This window comes from Pelodiscus sinensis, chromosome 1 (assembly GCF_052426305.1).
Source record: "Pelodiscus sinensis isolate ZL-2025 chromosome 1, ASM5242630v1, whole genome shotgun sequence".
NCBI lineage: Eukaryota > Metazoa > Chordata > Testudines > Trionychidae > Pelodiscus > Pelodiscus sinensis.
The window spans coordinates 312424861-312442503 of NC_143052.1; the positions used below are offsets into that span (position 1 = coordinate 312424861).

At 45.5% G+C, this 17643-nt stretch overlaps 1 long non-coding RNA gene across 1 annotated transcript in view; it reads left to right on the forward strand.

Annotated features, from left to right (window-relative positions):
* Window positions 1-17643, forward strand: part of LOC149525838 (uncharacterized) — a 35244-nt gene that overhangs the window by 1647 nt on the left and 15954 nt on the right. The gene's annotated exons all lie outside the window — the stretch shown is intronic.

The window sequence follows — 17643 nt, forward strand, 5'->3', positions numbered from 1 at the left end:
CACACAACTATTTTATTCTTAGATTTGTGATGAGGTTCTGGAATATTAGATAGACATCTGTGCTGTATTCCCAATTTGTATAACCTGTCAGTTTGTGATCTGTAATAAGGATTCTGAAAAGCACAGAATTGTGAACACCACTTCAAAAAATGGTGAGAGTATATTACAATCTATGGTTGTCTAGATCTAGGTCTTGGTACACTATATATTCTCTTAGGCCAGAACAATTAGGGCAATGAAAAAACTGTGGTAGGTTCAAGAGGATAACCATCATCATACATTCTTTGGTACCCCGTCTGAACGTTTGACTCTGAGTGGAAAATGCTGAAGTGACAGGGAATTGCAAGTGTCATGCTAATGGCAAGTTACAGGATTTTGGTGTATTTCCCAAAATAGGCTGTGCTGTGAGAGAAAGTCAGGCAATGGCAATTGTCAAAATCTTTAACTTGGAAAAAGCTGAGTGGATTTTCAGGAAGACCAGTAAAGAGCCCTTCCCATAACTACTACCTGCCAGAGTTCACAGTCCAGCTGCAAACAATGGAACTGTTAAAACTCTTTTTGAAAAGTTGCAATCATTTTTCACTGTGAACAATGTTATGGGTCACTTCAAATGACTCAGTTATTCAGAGAGGATTACAAGAGACTACCATTATGGTGCCATCTGGTGACTAAATCCAGGATTGTCTCAAGAATTTTAATCAAATCAAATGTAAAGAAAAAATGGGAAACCTAGTATAATTTGGTCTATCCTTCCTTATGGTGTTAGAGAAATAAGATGATGGGGACTTCCCAATTTAAAATGTATTATTGGATTTCCTTTCTGTGTAAAATTATACTTAGTAGTGAAGTAAACAATGCACCTCCACTGGATCTAAAATGGAGAGAAATCTTCTAAACATACCACGTTTACAAGATGCTCCATTAAATGTGACCAAACATAGTCAGTACAACATTTATTTGCATGCCCTGTCAACAGAATTAGGATAAATTGAGAGGAAACACCAATGTCTTGGCATATACATCAGCCCTGTATGCAGGAATTTCTGGTGTGTGTGTAACAAAATGCAGGACAATGTAGCACTTTAAAGACTAACAAGATGGTTTATTAGATGATGAGCTTTCGTGGGCCAGACCCACTTCCTCAGATCAAATAGTGGAAGAAAATAGTCACAACCATATATACCAAAGGATACAATTAAAAAAATGAACACATATGAAAAGGACAAATCACATTTCAGAACAGGAGGGGGTGCGGGGGGGGGGGGGAGGAAGGAAGGTAAGTGTCTGTGAATTGATGATATTAGAGGTGGGGAGAGTGGGATGTCTGTGAGCTAATGGTATTAGAGGTGATAATTGGGGAAGCTATCTTGGTAATGGGTAAGATAGTTTGAGCATTTGTTCATTCCTTCCCGGAGAGTGTCGAATTTTAACATGAATGACAGTTCAGAGGATTCCCTTTCAAGTGCAGATGTAAAAGGTCTTTGTAGCAGAATGCAGGTGGTTAAGTCATTGAGAGAGTGTCCTTTCCGGTTAAAATGGCAAGAAACTGTTTTTTCTTTGTGATCTTGTCTGATATCTGTTTTGTGGGCATTAATCCTTTGGTGAAGTGTCTGAGATGTTTGTCCAATGTCCTGCATTTTGCTTCAGCTACCCCAGACTAACACGGCTACATTTCTCTCACTATTCTGGTGTGTGTGTGCGAGTTGTGGGAGGAGCTGGTGGCAGCCGCACCATCATGGACCAGCCCCGCCCCTAAGCCTTGCTCCTTGTGGGAGCAAGGGGTAAATCAGTTCCAGTTTTGCCCCAGCCTCCCACCTGTGCTTCTGACTGGAGCACTGGGAGGGAGGTTGACAGCGTGTCACTTCTATCTTCCCCCGGCCAACCAGAGCACAGAGGAGGGAGGCTGGCAGAGCACCACTTCTACCTTTTCCCGGATGGCTTGAGCACAGAAGAGGAAGTCTGAGGCGGACCATGATGAAGGACTATGGTGGGATGCATTTGCACTATCCTTGTATACGGGCCTGTATATTCCGTTTTACAACATTAGGTAATATTGATCTCGGTCAAAGAAACAAAGGCTGTCAGAATTTTTATTATCAGACACACCAGTTTGAGCTTGAAGAAAGAATCCCTTTTCACTTGATGATTACCTATTCTGTTCATTCCCTCTGGGGTACCTGGCATTGGCCACTGTCAGAAGACAGGATACTGGGTTAGATGGGACCTTTAGTCTGACCCAGTATGGCCATTCTTGTGTATGTTCTAAACAAATAACTTTGAAAATTGTATCCCTCACAAACATTGTTGGGTCACAGAAGAGGGACGTTAAAATGTGTTTATTTTTGTAAATATGCAACCATGTGGATAGAGAGGGGCAGGCAGTTCCATGGGAGCCAGCTTGTGTGGGAAAACATCTTGAAAGCTGGCTCCCCGTGTGTACCAGTTCCCATATGTCTCCCCACAACCCTTCTCCCCCCCGCCCCACTTCACACACATACTGCTGCCTCTGGGCCCAGGCTCTGATACAGAGGCCCATGTTCTCATCCCTATCACAGAATACAAGTTTGGCAATATTTTCCAACTAAAGCACTTTGCCTGTACTCCAGCTTACAAAAAAGATATACTCAGACTCCCAACTAAAATAGAAAGTTGTGTACTAACCCTTCCAGCTTGTAATGCAGCAACATCAGAAATATAATATGCCCTCTGCTATTTCTTAACAGTCACTTACACTGGGTTCAAAAATAGGAGGTGGACTTGGGAAGGCAATCTGTAACTTTTCATGCTACTATTTCCCAGTCAAGCAAGGAAATGTGTGGTACAATCATAGAATTGTAGGGCTAGAAGGATCTTGAGAAGTCATCTAGTTCATCTAAAGCAGACCTGAGTAAACCGAAATCATCTTTGTCTAATCTGTTCTTAAAAACCTCTAATGACTAGGATTCCACAATCACACTTAGAAGCCTATTCCATTACTTAACTATTATACCCATGTGACAGGGCACTTACCCTGCACTGGCCCTTTAAGGGAAAAACCCCAGCCAGGAGCAGGGGCTAGGAGTGAAGTCCCAGCTGAGGCAGTTCTAGCTGATGAGGGCCCAGCTGGGAACTATATAAGGGGGAACTGACAGCTACTCAGAAGAGTGAGCAAGGAGGGTCTGTAGTGCTAGAGCAGAGCTGCCTAGCCTTGGCCAGACAAGCTCCCAGATTTTAGCTCCTAAGGAGGAGATCAGGGTGCTCTGAGAAATAGAGGACCTTGAGATGTGAGCAGAGGGAACAACCACCTCCCCTGGAAGTGGGGCTTGGACACGGATGTGGGCACTGCCGGAGGGCAGTCTCTGGAAGAGGATGCCATGACACCACTTAGAGCATAGGTTCCCAAACTGGGGGGGGGAGGGTGTGAAGAAATTCTAGGGGGGGTGTAAGCCTCCCACATGCTCCCCATATCAAGTTTTGCTGTCTCACTCAGTTTTTTTTCCTCAAGTTTTGCTGCTCTCTCTTGGCGGGGGTGAGGGTTTTTTTCAAAAATCAAGAAGGGGTACATGATGCCGAAATGTTTGGGAATCACTGACCTTGAGAAAGGCATCCAGTGAAACATGAAAAGCTAATTCTGAGGACAGCCAGCTGGTGGCACCATGGTGGTGAGTTTGCCCCTCACAACCTAGAAATATTTTCCTAGTATGTAACCTAAATCACCTTTGCTGCTGATCAACCTTGTTATTATTACTTGTCCTGCCTTTGGTGTACATGGAGAACCATTGTTCACCTTCCTTTTTATAACAGCCATTAATATATTTGAAGACTGTTATTGAGTCCCTTCTGTAGCTGGAGTCTGTGTGGGTCAGCACTTACCTGAGACTGATCCTGTAGCAGCCTGACAGAGGGAGAAAAGGACACCCATCCATCCTACTTACCATCTGCCATACTCTTCTTGATTATGGATCCATCATCAAGGAACTCCCTGATGTTCCTTCTTGCAGACTCCTAGCCAGCCCAAAGGTAGAAGGTCCTGGCACTGCACCTCTAGTGTAGCAATTGACTGTCCTAGAAGAGGAAGAATAGTGATAGAGATGCAGCCCTGTTAGTCTGGTCTAACTGAAACAAAAGACAGAACTATGTAGTACTTTAAAGACTAACAAGATGGTTTATTAGGTGATGAGCTTTCGTGGGCCAGACCCACTTCTCAGATCAAGTTGTGGAAGAAAATTGGCACAACCATAAAGTGATACAATCAAAAAAAGAATGCATGTGAAATTGACCAAAGTGATACAATCAAAAAAAGAATGCATGTGAAATTGACCAATCAAATTCTAGAACAGAGTGGGGTGAGGGGAGAAGGTTAGTGTCTGTGAGGTAATGACATTAGGGGTGATAATTGGGAAAGCTATCTTTGTAATGGGTGAGATAATTAGAGTCTTTGTTTAGACCTATACATAGTGTTAAATTTAAGCATGAATGACAATTCTGAAGCTTCTCCTTGAAGTCTGGTGTTAAAGTCTCTTTGAAGCAATATGCCTGTTTTAAGGTCACTGAGGGAATGGTCAGTCTGGCTGAAATGGCAAGCAACAGCTTTCTCTCTGTGAGTCTTATGTCTGTTTTGTGTGCATTGATTCTTTGGCGATGTGTCTGAGAAGTTTGTCCAATGTACATGGCAGATGGACACTTTAGGCACATGATAGCATAAATTATATTTCTGGATGAACAAGAATATGTGTTCTCAGGGGCGGTCCTAGACTAGCTACCAGCAACTGGTGCCCTAGGCGAACCATGCAATCGGCACCACCCCCCAATCCCAAGGGCAGATATGGACTGAGGGTTTAGTTCTGTGCTGGGGAGGAGGGGGCCGGGGATGGAGTTCTATTGGCTGGAGGCCAGGGGGCTGGGGATGGAGTTCTGGGGCTGGGGACCAGGGGGCTGAGGATGGAGTTTGGGGGCCGGGGAGAGGGAACAGGGTGCCAGTTAGGGAAGAGAGTTCCCCTGCACCCGCCTCCTCCCAAGATCCCACCCCCCCCAGAGAGAAGCCAGCATGCGCCTCCCCTGGGGCTGCCCCCCTCCCGTGGCACAGGGACCTTCCGCCCCTCCCCCCCCATGCGCTGCCTCTCCCAGGACTTACCCTCCTCCTGGCTGCGGGGAAGCTGTGCTCCAGGTAAGGCATCGGAAAGGGAATGGGAAATGGAAGGGGCAGGGTTTGGAATTTGGCGCCCTAGTTTGTCTATAGGCACAGGCCACCCTTGTGTGTTCTTGATCTTGTAAGAGGCATGGTTAGGTCCAATAATGGTGTTACCAGAGTAAATATGTGGATAAATCTGGCAACGGGGTTTGTTGCAAGGGAAAGTTCCAGGGTTGGTATTAGTGTGGTGTGGTATGTCCTGTAGTTGTAGGTAAGAATCATCTTGAGGTTAGGTGGTTGTCTATAGGAGACTCTGGGTCTGTCTCCCAGAGCCTCTTGGAGGGTAGTATCCTGTTCCAGTATAGGTTGTAGTTTATTGATAATGTGTTGGATGGGTTTAATTTGGGGGCTAAAGGTGATGACAAGTGGTGTTCTATTGTTGGTTTTCCTGGGTCTGTCTTAAAGTAGATGGTTTCTGGGTATTTGTCTGGCTCTTTCAATTTGTTTTTTGTCTCCGGGTGGGTAATTGAGGTTTAAAAATGCTTGGTAGAGATCCTGAAGCTTCTGGTCTCTGTGGGATTAGAGCAGATGCAATTGTATCTAAGTGCTTGGCTATAGACAATGGATCATATGGTGTGTCCTGGATGGGAGCTGGAGGAATGTAGGTACATGTTCTATAATTTGATTTGTCAATTTCACATGTGTTCACTTTTTTGATTGTATCACTTTGGTATATATGGTTGTGCCAATTTTCTTCCACAAATTGATCTGGGAAGTGGGTCTGGCCCATGAAGCTCATCACCTAATAAACCATCTTGTTAGTCTTTAAAGTGCTACATAGTTCTGTCTTTGGTTTCAGCTAGAAGAGGAAGGGTATTGTAAAATGGGGTATAACTTACCATTTGTTTGTACACAGAATCCAATTGAGATATAAAAGGGCCTGGACTTTGTCTGATACTTGTACTGTTAACTCAATGTAAATAATGGAAGTGATTTGCATTGGGTTTTCCCCCACTTCCTAGAATTCTAAACAAATCCTTAATACACTTCACTTCTGTTATAACCCTTACTGAGTCTGTTTTCCTTTCTTTTGGTTTCAGGGAGGGGAAGGCTTTGGATCAGTTCACAGGTGATAGACCATGAGGAGGAGCAGCTAAAACTGCATCTTTGGCTATGGCTACACTACGAGTCTTGCCAGAAGAGCCAATGCAAATGAAGTGCGGATTAGCATTTTGTCATACTTCATTTGCATACTCTTTCATTCAAGAAAACCTTTTCCCTCGAGATCTTTATACCTGGAGAGGGGGGTTTGTGCAAAATGGCCATGGCCCCACTGCCTGTTTGCGCAAAAACCCCTAGCGCAAATATGGAACAAAAGAGTATGCAGATGAAGCATGAGACTGTGCTAATCTGCACTTAATTTGCATTGGCTCTTGCGACACAACTCATAGTGTAGCAGTAACCGTCCATTTCCCTAGTTTGTTTATAGGATGTCATGTAGGATTGTGTCAAATCAAGATATGCCATGTCTACAACTCTGGGCCCATTACCATAGGCTGTGGGTGAACCTAGAGCTGGGAGAGGCAAGACCCCAGCCCTGCCCTTGCTGCCCTAAGCCCCCTGTGTAATCCAAGCCTTCCCTTCCACCTCCCCCTCCCCCCACACTGTAGAAGCAGGCCCCTAGTCAAAGGGGGCAGCATGCAACCCCAGCATTGGATAGATGGGTGGACAGCCCCAGCCTCAGCCTTGCTAAAGCCCTGGCAGCCCTGTGAGACCAGAGGGAGCCATGCTGAATGCAGGGAGGTGGGGGGTGAGAGGAGGTTGGAGTGTGGTTGGGACCATGACAACCAGTTTCCTTGCTGCCCAAGCCCATAACTCTGACAGAAGAAAATTAGGTTGGTTTTGCATGACTCTTCTTCTCAAGTCCATGTTGGCTATTTCTTTTCACCTTATCCTCTAAGTCAGAGGTGGAGAACCATTTTTGGGTCAGGGGCCACTGAGCCACAGAAAAATCAGTTGGGAACCACACAAGTGAGAAGGGGGGGGGGGAACCCTCACTTACCTGGGCCCCACACTGAGGAGAAAGGGAAATGTCTAACACACTAGAGCTGAGGAGATTTTGTGTGCTCCAGCGCTGCAGTAGGGCATCGGGGGGGCTTGAGCACCAGGGGAGGGGGATCCTGAGCCTTGGGGGCTAGAGCCAGGCATCTGGGAGCCATATCTTGCCCCAGGTCTTAAGTTCCCCACCCCTGTTCTAAGTGCTTGCAAACTGATTGTTAAATAATTTGGTACATTATTTTTCCAAGTATTGAAGTTAGAATGTTGTCGTCCTTCATTCACTAGATTCTTATCCATGCTCCATGAATTCTCATAGATGTGACAGTTCCTCTCATCCATCACCATGCTTTATAATTGACTTATGAATGCAAGTATGCATAACTCTAAGAAGGCTTTGGACAAACTACCTCAATTTTTAATGTCTCAATCTGCCAGATTTATATCTCTTATTTTCGTGTATGAATCACTCTTGTATGTAAAGTTAGAGATATGAGGTAGGAAATGGTTTATGGATTTAAATGTGCAAATGAGAGCCATCACATGTGGCTTCGCTCAATGTCTGGGTGGTTACGTCTAAATGGCCTCATTTGTCTAAGCAATGGTTGGCCTTAGGAAGTCATGTGACACTCCCCCCCCCCCCCCCCCAACTGATAGCGTCTGACCAGGTAATTTTCTATGGAAGGGTAGAATGTAGAAAGAGAATTCCTGCCTAAAAAGGGAGGCTATTAAAATGAAAAGTTTTCTGTTTTTTGTCTCTGGCTGGCATATCACTTTGAAGAGACTGAACTAGAGACCCTAGGGGGAGAGCTCTTCCTTGGAGTGAGGTGTTAGCTGAAATGAGAACAATTTTAGAGTGTTTGTATTGAGCTTTTAGTGTTAGAACTAGCTATGCATTTTCTGTTTTACACTTGTAATTTTCTTTGCTCTATTTTTATTTGCAGTCACTAAATCCTAGTGTTTGCACTACTTAAAATCATGTTTACTATAAAGACCAGTGTAAATAATTGTTACCTGGGGGAGCAATTAGTGTATACATCCTCATTTCATTTGTTAAAGGGGGCTTACCTAAATTTATTTGGGGTTCTGATCCCATTTAACATAAAATGGCCATACTGGCTCAGACCAAAGGTCCATCTAGCCCAGTATCTTGTCTGCCAACAGTGGCCAATATAGATGCCCCAGAGGAGGAAACACAACAGGTAATCATCATGTGATCCCTCTCCTGTCATCCATTTCCAGACTAACAGAAGCTAGGGACACCATTCCTATCCATCCTGGCTACTAGCCATTAATGGACCTAACCTCCATGAATCTATCTAGCTTTTTTGAGAACCCTGCTAAAATCCTGGTCTTCACAACATCCCCTGGCAAGGAGTTCCATACATTGACTGCATGCTGAGTGAAGAAAAACTTTGTTTTTTAAAACTGCTGCCTATTAACTTGATTTGGTGACCCCTAGTTCTTACTTGGTGGGAATAAATACATAACTTTCCTTATTCACTCTTTGCACACCAGTCACGATTTTATAGACCTCTATCATATTCCTCTCCCCATTAGTCTCTTCTTTTCTAAGATGAAAAGTCCACGTATTTTTAAGCTCTCTTCATATGGGACCTGTTCCAAACCCCTAAACTTTTGATGCCGTCTTCTGAACCTTTTCCAATGCCAAGGTATCTTTTTTGGGATGAGGCGACCACACCTGTATGCAGTATTCAAGATGTGGGCATACCATAGAGGCAATCAGATAATCTGTCTCTTTTTATATCCCTTTTTTAATGATTTCTAACATTCTATTTGCTTTTTTGACTGCCAGTGCACAGAGTGGATGTTTTCACAAAACTATCCACAATGACTCGAAGAGCTCTCTTGAGTAGCTATAGCTAAACTAGTCCCCATCATATTGTATGTATAGTTGGGATTACTTTTTCCCAATGTGCATTACTTTACATTTATCAACATTAAATTTCACTTGCTATTTTGTTGCCCAGTCACTTAGTTTGGTGAGATCTCTTTGAAGCTCTTTGGTCTTAACTACCTTGAGCAGTTTGGTATCTGGTATCATCTACAAATTTTGCCACCTCACTGTTCACCCTTTCTCTAGATAATTTGTAAGTAAATTGAATAGGACTGGTCCCAAGACACACCTTTGGGGGGAAACCCCACAGGTTACATCTCTCCACTCACGAAAAATTATCATTTACTCCCACCCTTTGTTTCCTGTCGTTTAACCAGTTATCATTCCATGAAGGACCTTCCCTCTTATCTCATGACAACGTACGTAAGAGCCTTTCACAAGGTTGCTCACCAAAGGCTTTCTGGAAATCTTAGTATACTATATCTACTGGATCCCCCTTGTCCACATGTTTGCTCACCCCCTCAAAGCACTCTGGTAGATTAGTAAGGCATGATTTCCTTTTACAGAAACCACATTGACTTTCCCTCGAATTATGTTAATCTGTGTCTGACAATTTTATTCTTTACTATAGTTTCAAATAATTTGCCTGGTACTGACACTAGACTTACTGGTGTATAATTGCCAGGATCCCCTCTGGAGCCCTTTTTAAATATTGGCATCACATTAGTTATCTTCCAGTCATTAGATAAAGAAGCTGATTTAAAGGATAGGTTACAATCAAACAGTTAATAGTTCTGCCATCTCACATTTTACTTCTTTCAGAACTCTCAGGTGAATGCTGTCTGGTCCCAGCTATTTGGTCCCAGTGACTTGCTACTGCTAAATTTATCAATTTGTTTCAAAAACCTCCTCTAATGACACCTCAATCTGGGACAATTCCTCAGATTTGTCACCTAAAAGGAATGACTCGGGTTTGGAGATCTCCCCAATATCCTCAGCTTTGAAGACTGAAGCAAAGAATTCATTTAGCATCTCTGCAATGACCCTATCATCTTTGAGTGCTCCTTTAGCATCTCGATCATCTAAGGGCCCCATTGGTTCTTTAGGAGGCTTCCTGTTGCTCATTTATGTAAACATTTTACTATTTTTGAGGGGGGTTTTTTGGGGGGGGGGGCTACCTACTCTTCAAACTCCTTTTTGGCTTTTCTTATGTTCTTACGCTTCACTAGGATTTAACTTCCACTTTTTAAAAGATGTCTTTTTCTCTCTGCTCCTTTACTTGGTGGTTAAGCTATGGTGGCACTCTTTTAAAACACCATAATTGAGGTCCAACTTGTATGTAGACCCCAAATTAAAAAACACAGTAAGAGAACCGGAAAAGTTTCCATGCAGCTTGCAGAGATTTTGCTTTTTTCACTGTACCTTTTAATTTCTATTTAACCTCCTCATTTATGTGTAGTACCTCATTCTAAGATTAATTGCCACAGTGTTGGGCTACTGAGGTGTTTTTTCCATCACAGGGATGTTACATTTTATTACATTATAGTCATTATTTCCAAGACATCCAGCTATATTTACCTCTTGGACCAGATACTGGACTCCATTTAGGACTAAATCAAGAATTGCCTCTCCCCTTGTGGGTTCCAGAACGAGCTGTTCCACGAAACTGACATTCAGTGTATCAAGAAATTTTATCTCTTCATCCCATTTTGAGGTGACGTGTACCCAGTCAATATGGAGATATTTGAAATCCCCCCCCCCCCCATCTATTGAGTTTTTTATTTTGATAGCCTCTCTAATATCCCTTAGCGTTTCATAGTCGCTATCATTGACCTGATCAGCTAGCCGACAATATATCCCTACTGCTATATTATTATTGGAGCATGGAATTACTATATATAGAGTCTATAACATTTTGGCTCATTTAAGATTTTTACTTCATTTGAGTCTATATTTTCTTTCACGTAGTGCCACTCCCCACCAGCATGACCTGCTCTGTCCTTCCGATATATTTTGTACTCTGGTATGACTGTGTCCCATTGATAGTCCTCATTCCACTGAGTTTCTGAGATGCCTATTCTATCAATATCCTCCTTTAATACAGTGCACTCTAGGTACTTAGACTTCTAGGGTTTGTGTATGAGCACTTTAAAATTTGTCACTGTTTGTGTCACTTCCTGATGTTAGACTTAGGGTTGTCAGGTATCCAGTATTGGCCTGGACAGTCTGGTATTTGTGGCCTCTGTCCAGTAAAAGAAACAGAATACCAGACACATAAAAAATACCGGATATGGGCCACTTCTTCCCCTGCCGTGTGTGATGGGAGCAGGGGTGGGGTTTTTGTTTTCTTCCTCCCTCAACCAACTTTTTTTCCCCACCCTGTTCAGTATTTTTTGTGAAAGTGTCTGGCAACCCTAGTTAGACTTTCTTGCATTTGACTTGTGTAGCATCTGATCTGACCCATACTTCCATGCTCTCTTCAATACTAGAACATTGAGAATCTCTATTATAAACCTTCCCCTAAGAGATGTCTCTGTCCAATCCATGTGCTCCTCGGCACCGATTGGCTTTCCCCCAGCGCTTAGTTTATAAACTGCTCTTTGACGTTTTCAATATTAAGTGACATTTTGGTTTAGGTGGAACCCATCCTTCCTGTATAGCAGGGTTTCCCAACCTATGGGTCGCCATTACACTTCAAAAGGGTTGCCAAGTGTCTCCCAGGGTGGTGGTGGTAAGGAGCCATTCACACATTTGAAAAGGTTTCCTCTCCTCATCCTCCCCCCCCCTCCAGTCTTAAGAAGCCATTCACCTGAAGTGGTACTCAACTTGATTGGTTTAACAACCTTCAGGCAGTTTTAAATTGAATTGAGTACTGTTTCAGTGACTCAGGGCAGAGGTCTCCAATTTTTTAAGCATGAGATCACTTTTTTAATTTGTGCAATCCAGGATCTACCTCCAACCCAAACACCCTTGCCCTGCCTCCTTCATGCCCCGTCTAAGGCCCTGCCTCTGCTCACTCCATCCTTCCTTTCACCAGGCAGGGGCAGAGGCACAGGCTGTCATCTTTGGCTAAGGGATTTGGAGTGTGAGGGGGCTCTGAACTGAGCCTTGGTCAGGGAGTTGGGGTTCAGGGTGCAGGTTCTGTAAGGAAGTTTGGGTTTGGGAGGGCTCAGTGCTAGGGTAGGGGCTTGGGGTGTGTGGGGGGGTACATGAATGGGGCAGAGGTTTGGAGCTTGCTCCAGCTGGACACTGTTTACCCCAGGAGGCTCCTGGGTGGTGGGGCTAAGGCAGGCTCTCCCCTGCATCATGCTCAAAAGCAGCCAGCAAACTCCATCCCTCTCAGGCTATGTTGTCCCCCTTTCCCTGTTCTGTGGAGACAGAATACAGGATGGAAGAGGGGGCACTCTGACATGTGCATCCCTCCTCTACCTTCCCTGCTCTGTACCACAAGCAGAAGGCTCCTGGTGGATGGGGGGATGCTCCCAGGCAAAGGGCACAAGGTGTGGAGCAGTGAGAGGAGAGGCAGCTGAAGTACCGGCAATTGATAGCCTCTTAGCTAAACCAGTCAGGATCACCTGTCTGAGGCTCCAAGATCTACCAGTAGATCCTGATCTACTGGTTGGTGACCACTGGAGTAAGGAATTATCCCTGGACATGGCGGGGGGGGGGGGGAGGGCAGGAAGGGGGGGAAGAAGTTAGAACACTAGGGAATACAGAAAAGAACCAGCACCCAGCTTGCGGGTGGGGGGGGGGGGCAGCAGGGGCAGGTGTCTGGGCATCAAGTTGAGAGGTTTCCAGCCATCCCGGCTGGGGTTCCCACTGCTGGCATTGGTCAGCCAGGACAGACTCCTGGCTGGCTTGCCGCCACAGGGGCTGGGGTAGGGGCTGGGCTGGGGTAGCGGCTGGACTGTGTTCAGGAGCCTGGGAGGAAGGGGGGAGGGGTGCCACAACGATTCTGAGGATACAACAGTTAGCAAAGCAAATGCAAGCTCAACCATCCCAGTAATTAAAGTTCAGGTGAAACTGGTAAAATACTAAATTTTACTTGGGATTTTTTTTTTGAATAATGTGAATTGTTTCTAACACCTGTGTGTGTGACTCCTAGTCCCTGATTGTGACAGAGGCCCTCAATCTCCCCAGGCCCTCCAGCCCCTGAGTGTAGGGTTTAAGATGGGGTGGGAGGGGCAGGAAGAGGAGCAGTTTGGGGATAAATATCTTCCCCCACCACAACTCAAATGTAGTAGTGGTATTTTATTAATGTATTTATTTCATAGAAAAACCTGACGATACTATGAATATATAAACAAGAGGGGGCACAATTTTATATTCTTGCCTCAAGTGCAAAATTAGCTAGTTACGGCACTGCCCCCATTTAATTGCCTTGGGTCACCAAGTCTTCCTGAATTGTTAAAATGGGTCCCCATCTAGAAAAGGTTGGGAACTGCTGCTGTATAGGCTCCCCCTCTCCCAAAAGTTTCCCCATTTCCCAATATATCTAAACCCCTTCTCTGTGTCCTCGTTTCACCCACACAGTGAGACTCTGAAGCTCTGCCTGCCTGGCACTGAGTGTGGAACTGGAAGCATTTCAGAGAATACTACCATAGAAGTCCTGGTTTTCAATCTTTCCTACCAGCCTAAATTTGGCCTCCAGAACTTCTCTCCTATCCTTCCCTATGTCATTGGTACCTACCTGTGTAGTCCTGGGGAGGAGCTGGTGGTTGTGGTACAGGTCTATCCACAACCTTCACACCAGGCAGGCAAGTCACTATACAATTCTCCCAGTCATCAAACCCAGCTATCAATGTTTCTAATGATCAAATCCCTGTTACTAACACCTGCCTTCTCCTAATGACTGGAGTTCCCTTCTTTGGAGATGCATCCTCAGTGCAAGAGGATACCATAACATCATCTGGAAGAAGGGTCCCAGCTATGGGATCATTTCACTTAGCTCCAGTTGATTCTTCTCTTTCCCCGAGCCTTTCATCCTCCTTAACAGCACAGTGGCTGTCCAACTGGAGGTGGGACAGTTCTACAATGTTCCGGAAAGTCTCATCTGTGTACCTGTCTGCCTCCCTTAGCTCCTCCAATTCAGCCACCTTGCCCTCCAAAGCCCATACACAGTCTGAGAGCCAGGAGCTCTTTGCATCAAATGCACACATACGCCACTCCCCCATAGGGCAGGTAATGATACATGCATGACACATTGGGTGCAATAAACAAGATAGCCCCCACTCTGCCTGCATTCTCTCCTACAGATAATTAGATTGATAGGCTTTTTATTTAAATCTGGTAGTTTTTGTTTTAGTTTAGTTTAAGACTATGTCTACACTGCAGGTTTCTTGCACGAGTTCTTGCGCAAAAGGTCTTGCAAAAGAGCACATCCACACTGCCATCTGCTTTTGCGCAAGAGCATCCATTGCACTGTGTGGATGCTCTTGCGCAAGAAAGCTCTGATGGCCATTTTAGTCATAAGGGTTTCTTGCACAAGAAACCCCTATTGCTCGTCCACACTGCCTTCTTGTACAAGAGACAAGGAGTCCTGTGGCACCTTATAGACTAACAGATGTATTGGAGCATAAGTTTTTGTGGGCCAAAACCCACTTTTGTCAGATGCATGTAGTGGAAATTTCCAGAGGCAGGTATAAATATGCAGGTCAGAATAAGGCTATAACAAAGTCAGTCAGGGAGGGTGAGGCCCACTTCTAGCAGCTGATGTGGAGGTGTGAACACCAAGAGGAGAAACTGCTTCTGTAGTTGGCTAGCCATTCACAGTCTTTATTTAATCCTAAGGTGATGGTGTCAAATTTGCAGATGAACTGTAGCTCAGCAGTTTCTCTTTGAAGTCTGGTCTTGAAATTTTTTTGCTGCAGGATGGCTACCTTTAAATCTGCTACTGTGTGTCTCCCGCCCAGGGAGATTGAAGTGGTCTCCTACAGGTTTTTGTATATTGACATTCCTAATACCTGATTTGTATCAATTTATTTTACGTAGGGACTGTCCAGTTTAGCTGATGTATATAGCTGAGGGGCATTGATGGCACATGATGGCATATATTACATGGGTAGATGTGCAGGTAAATGAACCAGTGACTGTGTGGCTGATATGGTTAGGTCCTGTGATGGTGTTGCTGGTGTAGATATGTGGGCAGAGTTGGCACCGAGGTTTGTTGCAGGGACTGGTTCCTGAGTTGTTGTGGAGCAGTGTATAGCTGCTGGTGAGAATTTGCTTCAGGTTGGTGGGTTGTCTGTGGGCAAGGACTGGCCTCCCTTTCGAGGCCTGTGAAAGTGAAGGATCATTGTCCAGAATGGGTTGTAGATCACTGATGCCTTGGAGAGGTTTTAGCTGAGGACTGTAGGTGATGGCCAGTGGTGTTCTGTTGGTTTCTTTCTTGGGCTTGTCGTGTAGTAGGAGGCTTCAGGGTACATGTCTGGCTCTGTTAATCTGTTTCCTCACTTCCTCGTGTGGGTATCGTACTTACAAGATCTTCACCAAGCATTCTCTGTCTGAGGGGTTGGAGCAAATGCGGCTGTACCTTAGTGCTTGGCTGTAGACAATGGATGGTGTGGTGTGTCTGGGATGGAAGCTGGAGGCAAGAAGGTAGGCAGAGCTGTCAGTAGGTTTTCAGTATAGGGTGGTGTTTGTAATCATCACTTATTTGCACAGTGTTTGTGACGACTTATTTTCTTGCACAAGAGCTCTTGCGCAAGAGGGCTTATTCCTCATGGGGAGAGGAATAACTCTTGCTCAAGAAGCCACATGGTCCTTCAAATAGCTCAGCACCATGAATCTACAAACAAACAGATGAACACAAGTTCAGCACACGGTTTCTTTCAGGCAACCAGCAAGTAATCCCCAAACACACACTGCAAACAGTCACTTACCCCAAGGATCCCGTAATTGCTCCTCCTTCACCTGGAGAACTCCCTCACAAAACTCCATGTTCGCAAATCTTCCTGTGGAGCTGCTTCTCTGGAAGCTGTCCCCAAACTACGTTTTCCTTAGACCTGAAGAATTTCAATGTTTATATTGCCTGGGAGGGGGAGGTGTGTGATCTCCTGGTCACCACCAGCCAAGGCATAGAGCTGAGATCTGGTCCAGCAGAGCAGGGTGGTGAGAAGCCTCAGAACAAAGAGGTGAGTGTCAGTGGCTTTATCAGCACTCCAGGAAGCCTCCCCAAGCAGTCTTCTGTGACCACACCCTGTCACAATAGATAATTGTTAATGGTTCAGAGATTGCTTCATCTAGCTCCTTAAATAACCTAGGGTATGTCTACACTACAGCACTAATTCGAACTAACTTTGCGTACGTCTAGACTACATGCCTCTGGCGACAGAGGCATGTAGATTAGGGTACCGGACATAGTAAAATGAAGTGGCGATTTAAATAATCGCCGCTTCATTTAAATTTACATGGCTGCCGCGCTGAGCCGACAAACAGCTGATCAGCTGTTTGTCGGCTCAGCGCGATAGTCTGGACGCTACCCTGCCGACATCAAAGGTATTTGTCGACCACCCAGGTATGCCTCCTGGGATGAGGCATACCTGGGTGATCAACAAATACCTTTGATGTCGGCAGGGGAGCGTCCAGACTAGCGCGCGGAGCTGACAAACAGCTGATTAGCTGTTTGTCAGCTCAGCGCAGCAGCCATGTAAATTTAAATTTACGTCCGTTAGTTCGAATTAACTTGGTAGTGTAGACATACCCCTAGGGTGAACTTGGTCAAGCCCTACCAACTTGAATATCTGAGTTTACGTAAGTTAACCTGTTCTTTCTATGTTTTTCACGTTGCTCCCACCCAGCCCTCCACTGCTCTCAGGAAGCAGTCACACAGCTCCCAGAAGCCTGCTTGGGGATGCAAGAGACATGTGCCTTCCTGGTCTGGTGCAGAGATCCTGGCCCTTATTGGGATGGGGGGCAACAAGACCAACCTCCAGGATCTCCACACCAGACACAGGAATGCCAATGTCTATGGCTGACAGCCTGGCACCAAGAGGCACATCTGTACTTTGGCGCAGGTGTGGATGACCGTTAAAGAGCTCCATCAGATGTATGCCAGGGCCCGGGAGTGCAGTTCCTGCTCTGGAGCAGAACCCCACACCTGCCCCTACTATTCAGACCTGCACTGCATCCTGGGAGGGGGGCCAGGCAGTCCCTTCCCCACCCCAGTAGTGGACTCAGGGCTTGAGACACGGGACGCCAACCTGCGAGGGGACAGAACTGGTGAGGAGACAGGAAGAAGAGGAGCTGGATGAGGCCAGCACTGTCACCCTCCCGACCTTCAAGCTGGTACCCTACGCTCTGGACATGTCCCAGGCATTGTCCGAGGCTGGAGAAGGCAGATTAGGTGAGTGCCATCACATTCCCTAACCATACAGGATGGAGGTGGCAGGCAGCAAGAGGCTGGGGTGTGCTCCTTGCTCAGCCATCTTGGCCTGGAGATCATTCAGCATATGGGCACGTGCGAGTGCCTCTCAAGGGCACACAGCCCTAGCAGGCTGCAAAAGAGGATCCTTGTGCTATTGGCCAGTGTCTGGAGAGGCCTACCATACTCCTGCCACCAGTGTGGGACACCCTCCCACTACAAGCCACCACTAGAAGGAGGCTGGGGATATGGAGACAC